We start from the raw sequence: 14,683 nt of genomic DNA on the forward strand, positions 1-14,683 counted from the left end.
GGGCTGGAAAATTTTGGCCTGTATCTTCTTAATGAATAAAATTGAAGGACTGTGAAATTAACGGCATCAGGATGAGGAAAGAAATGTATATTAGAGTGAATGAATTCAATGAAAAATCAGGTACAGAAAGACAAATAAAAAGAGGAAAAAGAAAGATTGTTTTAAGAGCGAGGGGAAAAAAGAGACAAAAAAGAGTAGAAAAAAAGTTTCATTTAAAATTCAACATTTTTAAAAACTCCAACAATTAAAACCTGATTGATTGAGACTCCACATTTGTACTAGATCATTTTCAGTGTCTGAAACATTGATTGGCACCAATTAATGCTTATCATGTTGTTAAAAATGTTCTTAGTCTGGAACAGACCAGGCTTAATTTTCTTTAGTGAGTTTAGCTTGCATGCATCTAAAACAAAGATATTTGCATTTATATTTGCATTTCATAACCACCAGAAGTCTTAAAATGCTTTACAGCCAATTAAGTGCTTTTGAAATGCAGTCATTCTTGTAATGTAGGAAATGTAGCAGCCAATTTGCTTACAGTAAACTCCCACAAACAACAATATGTTAATGATCAGATAATCTATTTTTTTGTGATGTAATTGAGGAATAAATACTGGCCAAGACACTCGGGTTTAACACCCCTGCTGTTCTTCGAAAACGTCATGGGACATTTATGTCTCATCTGAAGCACAATGAGCTGGATTTTACATTTTTCGACAGGGGGAGGGAGGCAGAGCAGAAACTAAGTGATCCGTTTGCTGCTGTCCTGCCATCTCAGCTCATCCAAACAAGCGTCAAACAGTCAATTAATGGTTGTCCCAAGGAAGGAGGCCAATTAGAAGTGCAAAGGGAGGCTTCATGCTCAATAGGCATTGTAGGCTGGAACGTCATGTGACAGAGGGGTAATGCCCTGAACTGGAAATCGGTTATGACTACAAGTTTAATGGCACCCTGCTCTCAGAATCAGTCTTTATTTTTTACTGAAGGCTCTAAAAAGTGAAAAAAAAGTTTAAAAAACACACAGATGCTGCCACCTTCCCCAGCAGAATCTGCTGCTACATTCAGCCAAGGTCCCAGTGGCAGGCCCTTTTTCCCTACTCTTGTGCTACCTTGTCATAGCTGCCGTAAATACTCGCAAACTTTTCATGTCCAGTGCCTAAAAAATGCAGCTGGCAACGTAATGTTATAGATGATTGGGTCATTAACAAGCTAGTAATTTCAAAATGGCAGATAGGCTGCTGATTCCACCTTCCATAATTGGGGAGATTGGTGTGATGATGTTGTATTGCCAAGCCGATGACATCACGCCCTACTTTACATTCACATGAGGCGGCGGCAGCCCAGCTGATTTGCAGACATAAAATCCAGCCCCACATCTCTGACAATGCAGCAGTCCCTTAGTACTTGTCTGGAGCCTAGATTTTTCAGCTGAAGTCCTAGAGCAAGGCTTGAATCTTTAACCTACTGATTCAGGCGTGAGTGCTCATACAGCAACTTCATGCTATTCAGTACATTTCAATCGTTAGGGAGATAGTGGGATTCCACTTATGTGAAACTGACAGTGGAGCAGTGCAATTTTTCGATAGTTGAGATTAACCAATCATTTGCATCCTCACCCCACCCCCCCTCCAGAATTGCTGTAATATTTGCACATAATTAATGGTGAGTGTCATTAGCCTTGCTGTTACTTTGGCAGGAAATTCTGGCATAGGGTTTCTACTGAATTATCACTCATGTTACAACAATGGAGCAAGAGAAGCTCCAAGTATATTTACCCCAAAAATGTTTTAAATAAGTGAGATCCCTCATACATGCCCTTTAACTTATTTCTATAGTCAGCTGTTATGACACAGCCAATGTTAAATGCTGAGCTGCTCAAATCCCAAAGGGAAACTTGAAACAACTGCCCCAACTGTTCTGCAATCTGTATATATTTCGAGATGTGTGCCTTGAATTCAGTAGTAATAAGACCACCGAGTCTTATAAGTTTCTTACAAAATTAAATTAAACCTTAATAATAGAAGAAATTATTTTAAGTACATACATAGATCTACAAGTTACTACTATAATAACTTCCTAATTCCCTACTTAATCTAACTCCCAGGCCAGGATTTTACTTTCAGTGACGGGGGCAGGCTTAACACACTGGAACGTAAAATGACACGCTATGACGTCGGGCGTATGTCCCGACATCATCATGCTGTCTCACGATATTTCATTTGGTGGGCGTGCCCCAGAGTCGGCTGTATGCCCACCAATAATTGAACGCTCACCCCTCTCTTTCTCACACACACACACTCACCCCTCTCTCTATCTCACACACATACATACACAGTCACCCCTATCTCTCTCTCTCAGATACACATATGCACTCACCCCTCTTTCTCACATTCATGCATTCACCCCTCTCATTCTCTCACACAGACATGAGGCCATTAACGAAATAATTAATTTCAACTTTGTGCTGTCCATCCAACCTTACGAGCGGGATGAGGTTTCCCAAAGCTTTTACAACTTAAATAAAAAGTTTCTATGAAAAATAAAAACTTGTCCCATCTCATGTGACATTGCTTTTATTGCTTTTATTTTTTTTATAAAATGCTTGAATTTCCCTGAGACAGCTCTGTGCCTCAGGGAGTTTGAAGCACAATTTCGTGCGCATGCGTGAAAGAGGACTGGACCCGACTCTCCCTCCTCCCCCCGCCAGCACAGATATTGTTCAGCGCTACTGTTCGTGTATTACGCTGGGTGGGCCTAAACTGTCCCGCCCGCGTAAAATGACGGTGCAGAGCTGATTGCAGGTGGCGGTCAGCTCCAGCCGCCTACACCCACTCCCACCGTGCCTGCCCAACGCGGGAAAATTCAGGCCCCAGCTACCCTTTCATTAAGGCAACAGTAAGACACATAGATTTTAAAAGACCCAGGCAAAATAACACACAACACCCTGAACAGTTGAATTCAAAGTGAGTTTTTCTCAGCTTTGGTTCCTTGTAGACAGCAGCTTGAGGTTTAGACGCTAGATGTTTTTCACACTTGTGTTAGATCTTAGAATGCCTGCCCTTACACTCAGCTTTCTCTCCATTATACATATTTTCCCCTTTGAATGCAAATTCCCATTGCTTCACTATCTTTTTGGACTTAACCTGTCTAATAGTAAAAATCTGTCATTGTACCAATTTTACTGGTAATCTTTGGGAAAAATAAACACACTGGGAAAATTTTTTCCCCCGTCGCGGGCGGAAGTGTGGGAGTGGGTGGGTGTGCCTTCGATCAGCATCCCTGATTGGGAGTGCGCTGCCATTTTACATGGGCATGAGCACTATGCGCTCCCTGTATGGGCGAGGGGGGGGAGATTCCCTCAGCCAGGACATGTGCATGCATGAAAGAGCGCACAGATTTCCCTGAGGCTAAGTGCTGCCGATTTAAAACTTTAAATAGAGGTTTAAAAAATTTCCCTGCCATGTCCCCTCATGTGACACTGTGACATGAGTTGGGACATGTCCATAACTTTTATTGAGAGATATGATTAAGCTTAAAAAAACCCTCACGAAACCTCATCCTGCCTGTATAAGGTTTCATGCTTTGTACGAAGCCCGCAGGGCTCCCAGCCTGCCTGCCAACCTTAAGGTTGGACGGGCAAGTCCATTAATGACCTTAAGTACTTTTTCAATGACCTCAATAGGCTGTTGACAGGTCGGCGGGCGCGCAGCTGAATCAGCTGCGCCCCACCGACCTGAAAGTGGAAATGGCGTGGGGTGACGTCGGGAGTTCCACCCGACATCAACCCACGTCATATTATGTGTCAGCAAGCGGGCCCCGTCTCCGCTCACCAACCGGAAGATCCTGCCCACTATTTCTTAATTTCTTCTGGCTAGGTGAAACATTTCACCCTCTTTTGAATTCAAGCTAGTCTGGTTTATTTAAAAATGCAAATGTTCCCTTCACACCTCAAATTCTAAAAGTTCCTCCATGTTTACCTACTTAACATTTCAAACCTAGTTTATCTTCTGATGCATCAAAGTCTTCAGACTGGATGCCTTTAATTCTATTAAGACACACACACACACACACACACACCCTAAACTTTACAATAAGTTCCAATAACATTATGAAAATGATTATATCTTTCTGACGCAGCAACATCATGCAGATATTTTGACATGATCATTGTTATTTCATGGATATCGTTGACACCCAGAAAGATTACTGGGTGTAATAACATTCTATACAAGAAAAGCCAAAATATTAGCATTGAGGTATGTAATGCTATACAGTTTATGAAAAGAATCTGCTTTGATTATTTCCACAAGCAATCAACTGCTCACACTTCAAATTGTGATAATTTTGCACAAATGAAAATAATTTAACATCTATTTCAATCATACAAAATGAAGACAATGTGTAAATTAAGAATATGCAGAGTACATTTGCATATTTCCCCTACCAAAAAAAACCCACCAGGTGAGTACATCAATGTGTGCTGTACTTGTTTACTCCCAGGACCAATTCTGGTTACATGTTAGTATCCAGTCGACAAAACTTAATTAACAGAATTGCTGCAATTGTATATTTATTAACTCTAACACTTAGAGCAAACTGAGACCCATTAAATTAAAAAATATGCAAAACTAACCTAACTATATCAAGTTGACTGTCAGAGAAGAGATGAGAGCAGATGGAGATGGAAACAGGAAAAAGGATGAAAGTGAAATAGTAAATATTCTGATTGAGGAAAGATGAAAAACGTAGTCAAAAATGAGTAATTCATTATAAGTTGATGAAAGCCTTAGACAAGCAGAAATCCCTTTAAAGCAAATACATCCCTGGAGATGCTGAAAGGTTAACGACCTGAAATATTAATTCTGTTTCTTTCCCCGCAGATGCTGCCAGTCCTGCTGAATATTTCCAGCGTTTTCTGTTTTTATTACAGATTTCCAGAATTCCACAGTATTTTGCTTTTGTATCTCTGGAGATAGTTGGTATTTATCTCAGAGTCTTGAGAGACTTGAGGCCAGATTTTGCCTTCCTGACACGGGACAAACCCACAGATGCAAATGTAAGTGGGGGCCCAGAAATCTGAAACTATGAGCTCATTCCTGCCGGCTCCATTTTGACCGGCGTGGTAAATGTGGTGTGTGGCAACCCAAAGTGCACACAAACTGACATTGAGGCTATCATAATGCTGCCTACCACAACTTACTATTTCATTGAGTTTGAGGGGTAGGTGGGTTCCTGAAGCTTGTGCAAATTATGTCAGGTCAGAGGGATCAGGTACCATGGGGGAAACCAGTTCTGGAGTTGGGAACCTTTTGACAGGTAAGTTTGAAAGGTGTTTCCAACTTCATGTCATAATTTGATGTTGTATGGTAAGTTAACAATGTTTTTAATGCAGAGATTGATAGGGATTTGTTCTTAAAAGACTTTATATTGGCCAGCATTGTGAAAATGTTCAGATGCATTAGAGTATTTTCCACAGTGAATAAACTGCTCTTCTGCATTCAACAGTATTGAAATTCTGATTTTAATTTGTCAATTGGACTCTGTGCTTTGAGCTTTATATTGATTGACAGTCCAACTGCCTGATGGGCCTTTGAAGAAGTGGAACAAATTGTCATCTGGTTCACTACTTCAAGGCTTTAATGTATTCAGCTCTGGACGCTTTGTTGACACACTGTTCTGCAATGGAATCTAATTATGAATGTTTGGTTGAGCTCCAAACCCCAGTAATGAATTCAGCTCAGCAAGGGTTGTTGAATTAGCTGTCAAGGGGACTCTGAACTTTGTTTATATTGACAGTTTTATGAGCTCCTAAGAGGGTTAAGGTTTTTGAAGAAGTTTTTGAATGGGTGTTTATTTTTACAGTTTCGTGAGAATCTCAGAGACTTCCCAATCTTACTATTGAGCTCATAAGTTCTATCCACACTGGATACTGGATGAATGGGCATGGGGATATGGGGGTGCATGGACAGTGGGCTGGGTGGGTAGAGGTTGAGGGGTGAGAGCTAAACTGCCTAACACTCATGTACAGGACTGAGCCGATGCCCCAGAGAATGAGGTGGATCTTCTAACCTGCCTGCCTTGGCATCCACTCACTTCCATTCCTGCCTTGGGCCTGTTTTGGGAGGCCCATCCCCCATCACACCACCATGAAGCAAGCATGTGCAAGGACTGCTGGGATCATTAGGAAGTCTCCTGACTCCGATTCCCATCTCAAAGAAAAAAATCCGGACCTAGGAAGTAGATTTCTGCGGCATTGACAATCATTATGAGGGAGCCAATGGGCAGTGGGGAAATGTCAATAGATTGGAAATAGGCTAATGTAGTTTCCATATTCAAGAAGTGTAACAAACAAATACAGCCAAGTATAGGCTGATCAATCTTACTTCAATTCCATGTAGATTATGGAGACAAGTATAAGGAGTAGATCCAAGGATTATATGCACAACAGCAGCTGAGTAAACAGTCAACATGAGTTAAGAAAGGATAGATCCTGCCTGGCAAACCCTACCAAACTGTATACTTAGATTTCCAAAAAATATTTGATAACTTTCTACACAAAAGGTTACTGGTTGTGGGAATTTAGTATAAAACTTAAGAATGAAATAGGAAAATGGCTGCAGTGAATTAGTGAGAAGAGTAATACCGGGATGGAGGAACTACTGAGTGTGATGCCCAAGGGGTCAACGTTAGGACTGCTACCGTATCTAATTTATATAAATGACTTGGATTTTGAAACTTAGTCTCAATTGGTCAATTTTGCAGACAAAACCAAATTAGGAGAGGGACAGGAATCAAACGGAGCAGCTCAGGACACACACACACTTCACACTAAGGATACCCTCTGTTGTATTGTGTGGCACTACCACTGTGCTAAGTGGGATAGATTCATATCAGATTTATCAGCTCAAAGCTGGGCATCCTTGAGGCACTGTAGGCCATCAGGAGCAATAGCAGCAGGATTGTACTCAACCACAATCTGTAACCTCATGGCCTGGCAGATCGCTTACTCTACCATTACCATCAAGCCAAGAGACCAACACTGGTTTAGTGAGGAGTGCCAGAGAACAAGCCAGGAGCAGCGCCAGGCAGACCTATAAGTTAAGTGTCACATGGTGAAGTTTCAACACAGGAAACATGCATGCTAAATAGCAGAAACAGCATGCTATAGACAGAGCTAAGCAATCTTACAACCAATGAATCAGATCAAAGCTCTGCAATCCTTCCATATCCAGTCAGGAATGGTGGTAACAAACAACTAATGGGAGGAGGAGGCTCCAGGAATATCCCCATCCTGAATGATAGCAGAGCCCAGCATTTCAATGCAAAAGACATCTGAAGCATTTGCAATTATCGGCAGCAGAAGTGCTGAGTGGATGATCCACCTCAGCCTCCTCCTGAGATCCCCAGAACCACCAACACTAGTCTTCAGCCAACTTGATTCACTCCACATGAAATCTAGAAACACTGGACACAGGAAGAGGCTATGGCCCCTCATAACATCCTGCTGTTATACTGAAGACTTGTGCTCCAGAACTAGCTGCACCCCTAGCCAAGCTGTATCAATACGGCTACAACACTGGCATCCATCTGACAATGTGGAAAATTGACCAGCTATATCCTGGCCACAAAAAGCAGGATAAATCAATTCTGACCAATTACCACACTACTCTCAAACATCAGAAGAGTGATGGAAGGTGTTATCAATTGTGCTGTCAAACAGCACTTAATCAGCAATAACCTGCTTATTGATGCTCAGTTTGGGCTCTGCCAGGACCACTTGGCTCCAGACCATACTACAGCCTTGGTCCAAACATGGAAAAAAGAACTAAATTCCAGAAATGAAGTATGAGTGATCCTTAGTTTCAAATCCTTTCATGATCTCACAGCCCCTATCTCTCTAATGTCCTCCAGCCCCACAACCCTCCAAGATATCTGCAGTTCTCCAATTTTGGTCTCCATCCCACTTTTAATTGCTCCGCATTGGTGGCTATGCCTTCAGCAGTTAAGGCCCTGAGCTCTGGAATTCCCTCACTAAACCTCTCTACCTCTGGACCTCTCTCTCCTCTAAGGTACTCCTTAAAACTTACCTCTTTGACCAAGCTTTAATCATCTGCCCCAAGATCTCCTTATTTGGCTTGGTGTCAAATTTTGTTCGACAATGCTGCACTGAAATTCCTTGAGATGTTTTATTAAAGTAAAGGTGCTAATATATGTGCCTATTTAAATATCTCAAGTTAATTTCCTGCCTGGCACAGGTGAGATGAGGTGTTAGGAATTCATAGTTCCAAGAACTTTATACTTTTTAAACCATTGGAAGGACATTAAATTATTTGACACAAGGTTACAAGTTCACTTTGGTCTGTGAGCAAGCTGCTTTTTCTGAGAACTCACATGGCTTCAGTTAAGTGACCAGCAAGACACCTAGGGAGATAAGAGTTGGTTTGCTTACTTGAGTTAAAATTAAAAAGAACTGATGTTGCAAGGCTGTGGGTCCCTGATTGACTGAAAAACACCTGGCCTGGGAGAAGTTCTATCTGAACATGTTTTTTGAACTCACTGTGTGTCCTGGGAGCAAACTGTGAAGGAAGATTGCTCCTCTCTCTCTCCCTATATTGCCTGCAATCCAGAGTGGGTGTTCACCTTCAGCCAGAAAATCCTTAACTCAGCAAAACTTGTCTGTGTTTTAAAGCCTGCAAAGCTATGACAAGTGAGAGTTAACAAAGTCAGTGTTTCACCAAAGATCCTTTGGAAAGGAGTTCAGACAACTGCTGTGACCAGAATCCACCTTTGCACCTAGGAACACCAAATCAACAGCATCAAGACCTATTTGAACTTTGTCCTTTTTCGTAAAGTGTTCCCTTACGCCAACCTCTGCAGAGACCTTATTTGTATTGTCTTTGTTTTTTGTGTGTGTGTTTGTAATTGTGTTGGGATTCAAAAAGGGTAAATTGTTACATTTTTAGATTACAAATTGTATGTTAACCTGTCTTGCAACCTGTTTTAAAAAAGAACCTTTGTTTCCTAGTAAATCAATTATTGTGCATTTATTGAAAGAAGCCTGGTTAAAGTCTCTTTTATTCTGGGTCTAGCAGTAGCAAAGGTAAACAACTGGCCATTTTAGTGTGTGATTTAAACATTTACACTTGTGGTGCGACCAGTGGGGTAGCAGGGTTGGAGAAACTGTGTACTCCTCCCATCCTGGTCATAACAGAAATTGAGGGCTGTTGCAGGATTTTGAAATGTAGCCCATGGGTGATTGACATGAATTAATTGGCAAAGGATAAAAAGACAGATACCAGGTTTCTCATACATTGGTAAACCAAAATGGCTTTGTAAGTTGCTCAGACTTTTCTGGGAGTAGAAGATGTAACAGTAGATAATTTGAAATCCTTCACTCATGTTAAACTGAGAGAGATAGCAGATAAATTGGAGGTAGAAATAAAAGCAGGATTTTGTAAGGATACGGTTATCCAATGTTTAGAATTAAAAGGGGAGAGACGTGAAATTGGTGTATCATAGCTCGAGTCATAGCTAGGATTCAGTTGCAAATGATGCAGTTTAAATACGAAAAGGAACTGAAAGCCTTGACTTGGAGGAAAAAGAGAAAGAGAGATGAGAAAACCTGATAAAGAAAGAGAAATTGAATGTAAAACTTGATCTCCAGAGAGAGTAGTTAGCAAGGGAGGAAAGAGATAAGGAACAAGAACGGGAATATCAGCTTAATAGGCTGGAATTAAAATAAACTAGGCCCCAGATGCTGGGGGAGGTTTTGATGGAATAAACTACCCCCAACCTCGTGGGGAGATGTTTAAATTTGTACAAGCCCTACCAAAGTTTGAGGAAAGGGATTGAGAGGCATTTTTCATTTCATTTGAGAAAGTAGCTAAGGAAGTGAAGTGGCCAAAAGGAAATAGGACATTGCTCCTGCAAATGTAACCAGAATGCAAAGTAGTTTGGTGGGCAGAGCTCTTGAGGTTTATGCATCACTTTCAGAAGAGGTTTCTACAGATTATGATGCAGTAAGAAAGGCTATTCCTAGTGCGTATGAGTTGGTTCCTGAGGTGTACAGGCAGAAATTCTGAAACATAAGGAAACAGCCTGGGCAGACCTATATTGAATTTGAGAGGGTAAAGCAAAGTAATTTTGACCATTGGATATGGGCATTAAAAGTGGATGTCACATATGAGGCTCTTAGGGAAATAATTCTCCTGGAAGAATTAAAAAATTCACTTCCTCCATTTTGAAGACCACAAGGTTATCTAGAAAGGCAGTGGAGATGGCTGATGATTATGAACTGGTTCATAAATCCAAACCCTTTTTCTGTCACCCCCACAAACACAAGAAGGATAGAAGGTGGGAGGGTGAAAGGGAGACAAGTAGCCCAAGACAGCTAGGAGTGCCCCATGAACACCTCCTCAGACCAGAATGGAAGGTGCTGAGGGTGAAAGTGATATTTGAATGCCTAAGTGTTTCCATTGTAACAAAGTGGGACACCTTTGATCAGACTGCTGGAAACTGTGTGGGAAATCCATGGGACTTGGTGGGGTACATAAGGGCATTTCAGGAAAAGGAGCCCTGATTGAAAATACAACAGATTAGGTTGTAGAGTTAACTACAGCTGTGAGTCCGAGTGTAAATGCTGCTATGAGTTCAGGGGAGGTGACTAAGATGCATATAAAGAATTTTTGTTGAGAGGAAAAGTAACCCCTTATCCCACAAATAGGACTGCAAAACCTATAATATATTAAGAGACAGGAGCCACTCAAACCTTTTTGCTGGGAAAAGGCACCAGAGAGCGCGTTAAAAGCTGAAGTTTTAATACAGGATATTGACGGGGAGTATATACCCGTACCTTTGTACTGGGTGTCCTTGGAGTGTGATCTAATGTCTGGGACAGTGATAGTCGGGGTTGTCCAGCAGTTGCCTGTAGATGGAGTTGACTTACACCTGGGAAATGACTTAGCTGGAGCGAAGATAGTAGCTTCTCCCGTAATATTTTTTTATTCATTCATGGAATGTGGGCATTTTTGGCTAGGCCAGCATTTATTGCCCATCCCTAATTACCCTTGAGAAGGTGGTAGTGAGCTACCTTCTTGAACCTCAACCCACAGCACTGTTAGGGATGGAGTTCCAGGATTTTGACCCAGTGACAGTGAAGAAACGGCGATATATTTCCAAGTCAGGGTGGTGAATGGCTTGGAGGCGAACTTCCAGCTTGTGCTGTTCCCATGTGTCTACTGCCCTTGTCCTTCTAGATGGTAGTGGGGTTGGAAGGTGCTGTCTAAGGAGCCTTTGCGAGTTCCTACAGTTCATCTTGTAGATGTTACACACTGCTTCCACTGTGCCTTAGTGGTGGAGGGAGTGAATGTTTGCGGAAGGGGTGCCAATCAAGTGGGCTGCTTTGTCTTGAAGGGTGTCAAGCTTCTTGAGTGTTGTTAGAGCTGCACTCAGCCAGGCAAGTATTCCATCACACTGCTGACCTGTGCCTTGTAGATGGTGGACAGGCTTTCGGAAGTCAGGAGGTGAGTTACTCACTGTAAGATTCCTAGCTTCTGATCTGCTCTTGTAGCCATGATATTTATATGGCTAGCTCAGTTCAGTTTGGTCAATGGTAACCTCCAAGATTTTGATAGTGGGGGATTCAGTGGTGATAATGCCATTGAATGTCAAGGGGCAATGGTTAGATTCTGTCTTGTTGGAGATGGTCGTGGCATGGCACTTGTGTGGGGTGAATTTTACTTGCCAATTGTCAGCCCAAGCCTGGGTATTGTCCGGGTTTGCTGCATTTGGGCATGGACTGCTTCAGTATCTGAGGAGTTGCAAATGGTTCTGAACATTGTGCAGGCATCAGCAAACATCCCCATTCCTGACCTTAATATGGAAGGAAGGTCATTGATGAAGCAATTGGAGATGGTTGGGCCTAGGACATTATCCTGAGGAACTCCTGCAGTGATGTCCTGGAACTGAGATGATTGACCTCCAATAACCACAACCATCTTCCTTTGTGCTAGGTATGACTCCAATCAGTGAAGCGTTTTCCCCCTGATTCTCATTGACTGCAGTTTTGCTAGGGCTCCTTAGAACTATAGAAAAGTTATGGTGCAGAAAGAGGCTATTCAGCCCATCGTGTCTATTCCAGCCAAAATAGAGAAACAAGAAACTAGCAGCTGATTTTTAATCCCACTTTGCAGCATCTGGTCTGTAGCCTTGCAGGTTACAGCAATTCATGTACAGATCCCAGTACCTTTTAAATGAGGTGAGCATTTCAGCCTCAGCCTCAGCCACCAATTTAGGCAGTGAATTCTGGTTGCCCACCACCCTCTAGGTGAAATTTTTTTTCCTCATGTCCCTTCTAAACCTCTACCAATCACCTTAAATCTATGCCCCTGGTAATTGACCCCCTCAGCAAATGGAAATGGGTCTTCCCTACCTACCTTATCTATGCCCCTCATAATTTTGCACACCTCAACTAGGTCACTCCTTAGCCTCCAATATTCTAAGGAAACCAACCCTAGCCTATCCAATCTTTCCTCATAGTTGCAATTTCCCAGCCCTGGCAACATCGCCACACTTGGACAAATGCTGCCTTGATGACAAGGGCAGTCACTCTCACCTCACCTCTGGAGTTCAGCTCTTTTGTTCATGTCTGGACCAAGGCTGTACTGAGGTCAGGAGCTGAGTGATCTTGGCAGAACCCAAACTGAGCATAAGTGAGCAGGTTGTTGCTAAGCAAGTGCCACTTGATAGCTCTGTTGATGACCCCCCCCCCCCCCCCCCCCCCCACCCCCATTACTGGATTGGTATGTCCTGCTTTTGTATACAGGACATACCTGGACAATTTTCCACATTGCTGGGTAAATGCCAGTGTTGTAGCAAGTTCTGGAGACTAAGTCTTCTGCACTATTGCTGGAATTGGTCAGGGCCCATAGCTCTGCAGTATGCAGTGCCTTCAGCCTTTTCTTGATATCACCTGGAGTGGATCGAATTGGCTGAAGACTGGCATCTGTGATGATGGGGACCTTCGGAGGAGTCCAAGGTAGATCATCCACTCGGCACTTCTGGCTGTAGATTGTAGCAAATGCATCAGCCTTATCCTTTACACCGATGTCCTGGACAGCCCCATCATTGAGGATGCGGATATTTGTGGCGCCTCCTCCTCCAGTGGGTTGTTTAATTGTCCACTACGATTCACGGCTTGGTGTGACAGGACCGCAGAGCTTAGATCTGATCTGTTGGTTGTGGAATTGCTTAGCTCTGTCTATCACATGCTGCTTACACTGTTTGGCATGCAAGCAGTCCTGTGCTGTAGATTCACCAGGTTGACACCTCATTTTTAGGTGTGCTTCGTGCTGCTCCTAGCACGCCCTCCTGCACTCTTCATTGAACCTGGGTTGATCCCCTGGCTTGGTGGGAATGATAGAGTGGGGGATATGCCAGGCCAGGAAGTTACAGATTGTGGCTGAGTACAATTCTGCTGCTGCTGGTGGGCCACAGCACCTCATTGCCCAGTCTTGAGTTGCTAGATCTGTTCAAAATGCGTCCCATTTGACACAGTGGTAGTGCCACAGAACACAATGCAGGTTATCCTCAATGTGAAGACAGGACTTCATCTTCACAAGGACTGTGTGATGATCACTCCAACCGGTACTGCCATGGACAGATACCTCTGCAGCAGGCAGGTTAGTGACGATGAGGTCAAGTACGTTTTTCCCTCTTGTTGGCTCCCTCACCAGTTGCCACAAAGCAAGTCTAGCAGCTAAGTCCTTTAGGACTCAGCTAGCTCAGTCTGTAGTGGTGCTACGGAGCCACTCTTGTTGATTGATACTGAAGTTCCCCGCTCAGAGTACATTCTGTACCCTTTCCACCCTCAGTGCTTCCTCCAAGTGGTATTCAACATAGAGGAGTACTGACTGATCAGCTGAGGGGGGGCGGTGCGTTGTTATCATTAGGAGGTTTTCTTGTCCATGTTTGACCTGATGACATGAAATTTGATGGGGTATGGGGTCAATGTTGAGGACTCCCAAGGCAAATCCTTCCCGACTGTGTACCACCATGCCATGCTCCCCAAGGCATTACCCTGAGTATCAGGATTACTAGTCCAGTGACAAGCCCAGGTGAGGTTGAAGAGACGGAACAGTTAAATGAAACAGTACCAGGAAGTTTTCCTTCATATGTGCTGACCCGAACAATGGCTAAGCAAAGTCCATTATCGGAAGGCAAATATTTGGTTAGCCAAAACTTTCTTTAAAGACTTGGATAACCCAAAGGAGATGTTTAGTAAATCTTCTCTAATCAGGGCTCAACAAGCTGATCCAGAGTTAAGGCAGGTAGCACAATCAGCCCAAACTGAAACTGAAGCTGAGTGACTTCCAGAATGTTACGTTAAAAAGGAAATTCTTCTGATGAAGTGGCGACCTCACAGAGATGCAGATGAAGAGTGGATGGTTGTTCATCAGATAGTGGTACCACCCAAATATCGTAAAGAGATATCATGGATAGCACATGAAATATGGCAGGACATGTCGGGATACAGAAAAGTCAGGCACGGATAACCCGACATTATTACTGACCATGTCTACACGAGGACTTGGTGCAGTTTTGTAAAGTGTGCCATATGGGGAATTTAGCAGGGTGTTTTTTTTTTGTTGATCATTCGTAGGATATGGACATTGCTGGCTAGGCC

General features: G+C 42.9%; 1 protein-coding gene across 1 annotated transcript in view; it reads left to right on the top strand.

Moving 5' to 3' along the window:
- LOC121270583 (short transient receptor potential channel 3) overlaps positions 1-14,683 on the top strand; it is a 136,856-nt gene that overhangs the window by 56,825 nt on the left and 65,348 nt on the right. The window lies entirely within an intron of this gene.

Source organism: Carcharodon carcharias, chromosome 1 (assembly GCF_017639515.1).
Source record: "Carcharodon carcharias isolate sCarCar2 chromosome 1, sCarCar2.pri, whole genome shotgun sequence".
NCBI lineage: Eukaryota > Metazoa > Chordata > Chondrichthyes > Lamniformes > Lamnidae > Carcharodon > Carcharodon carcharias.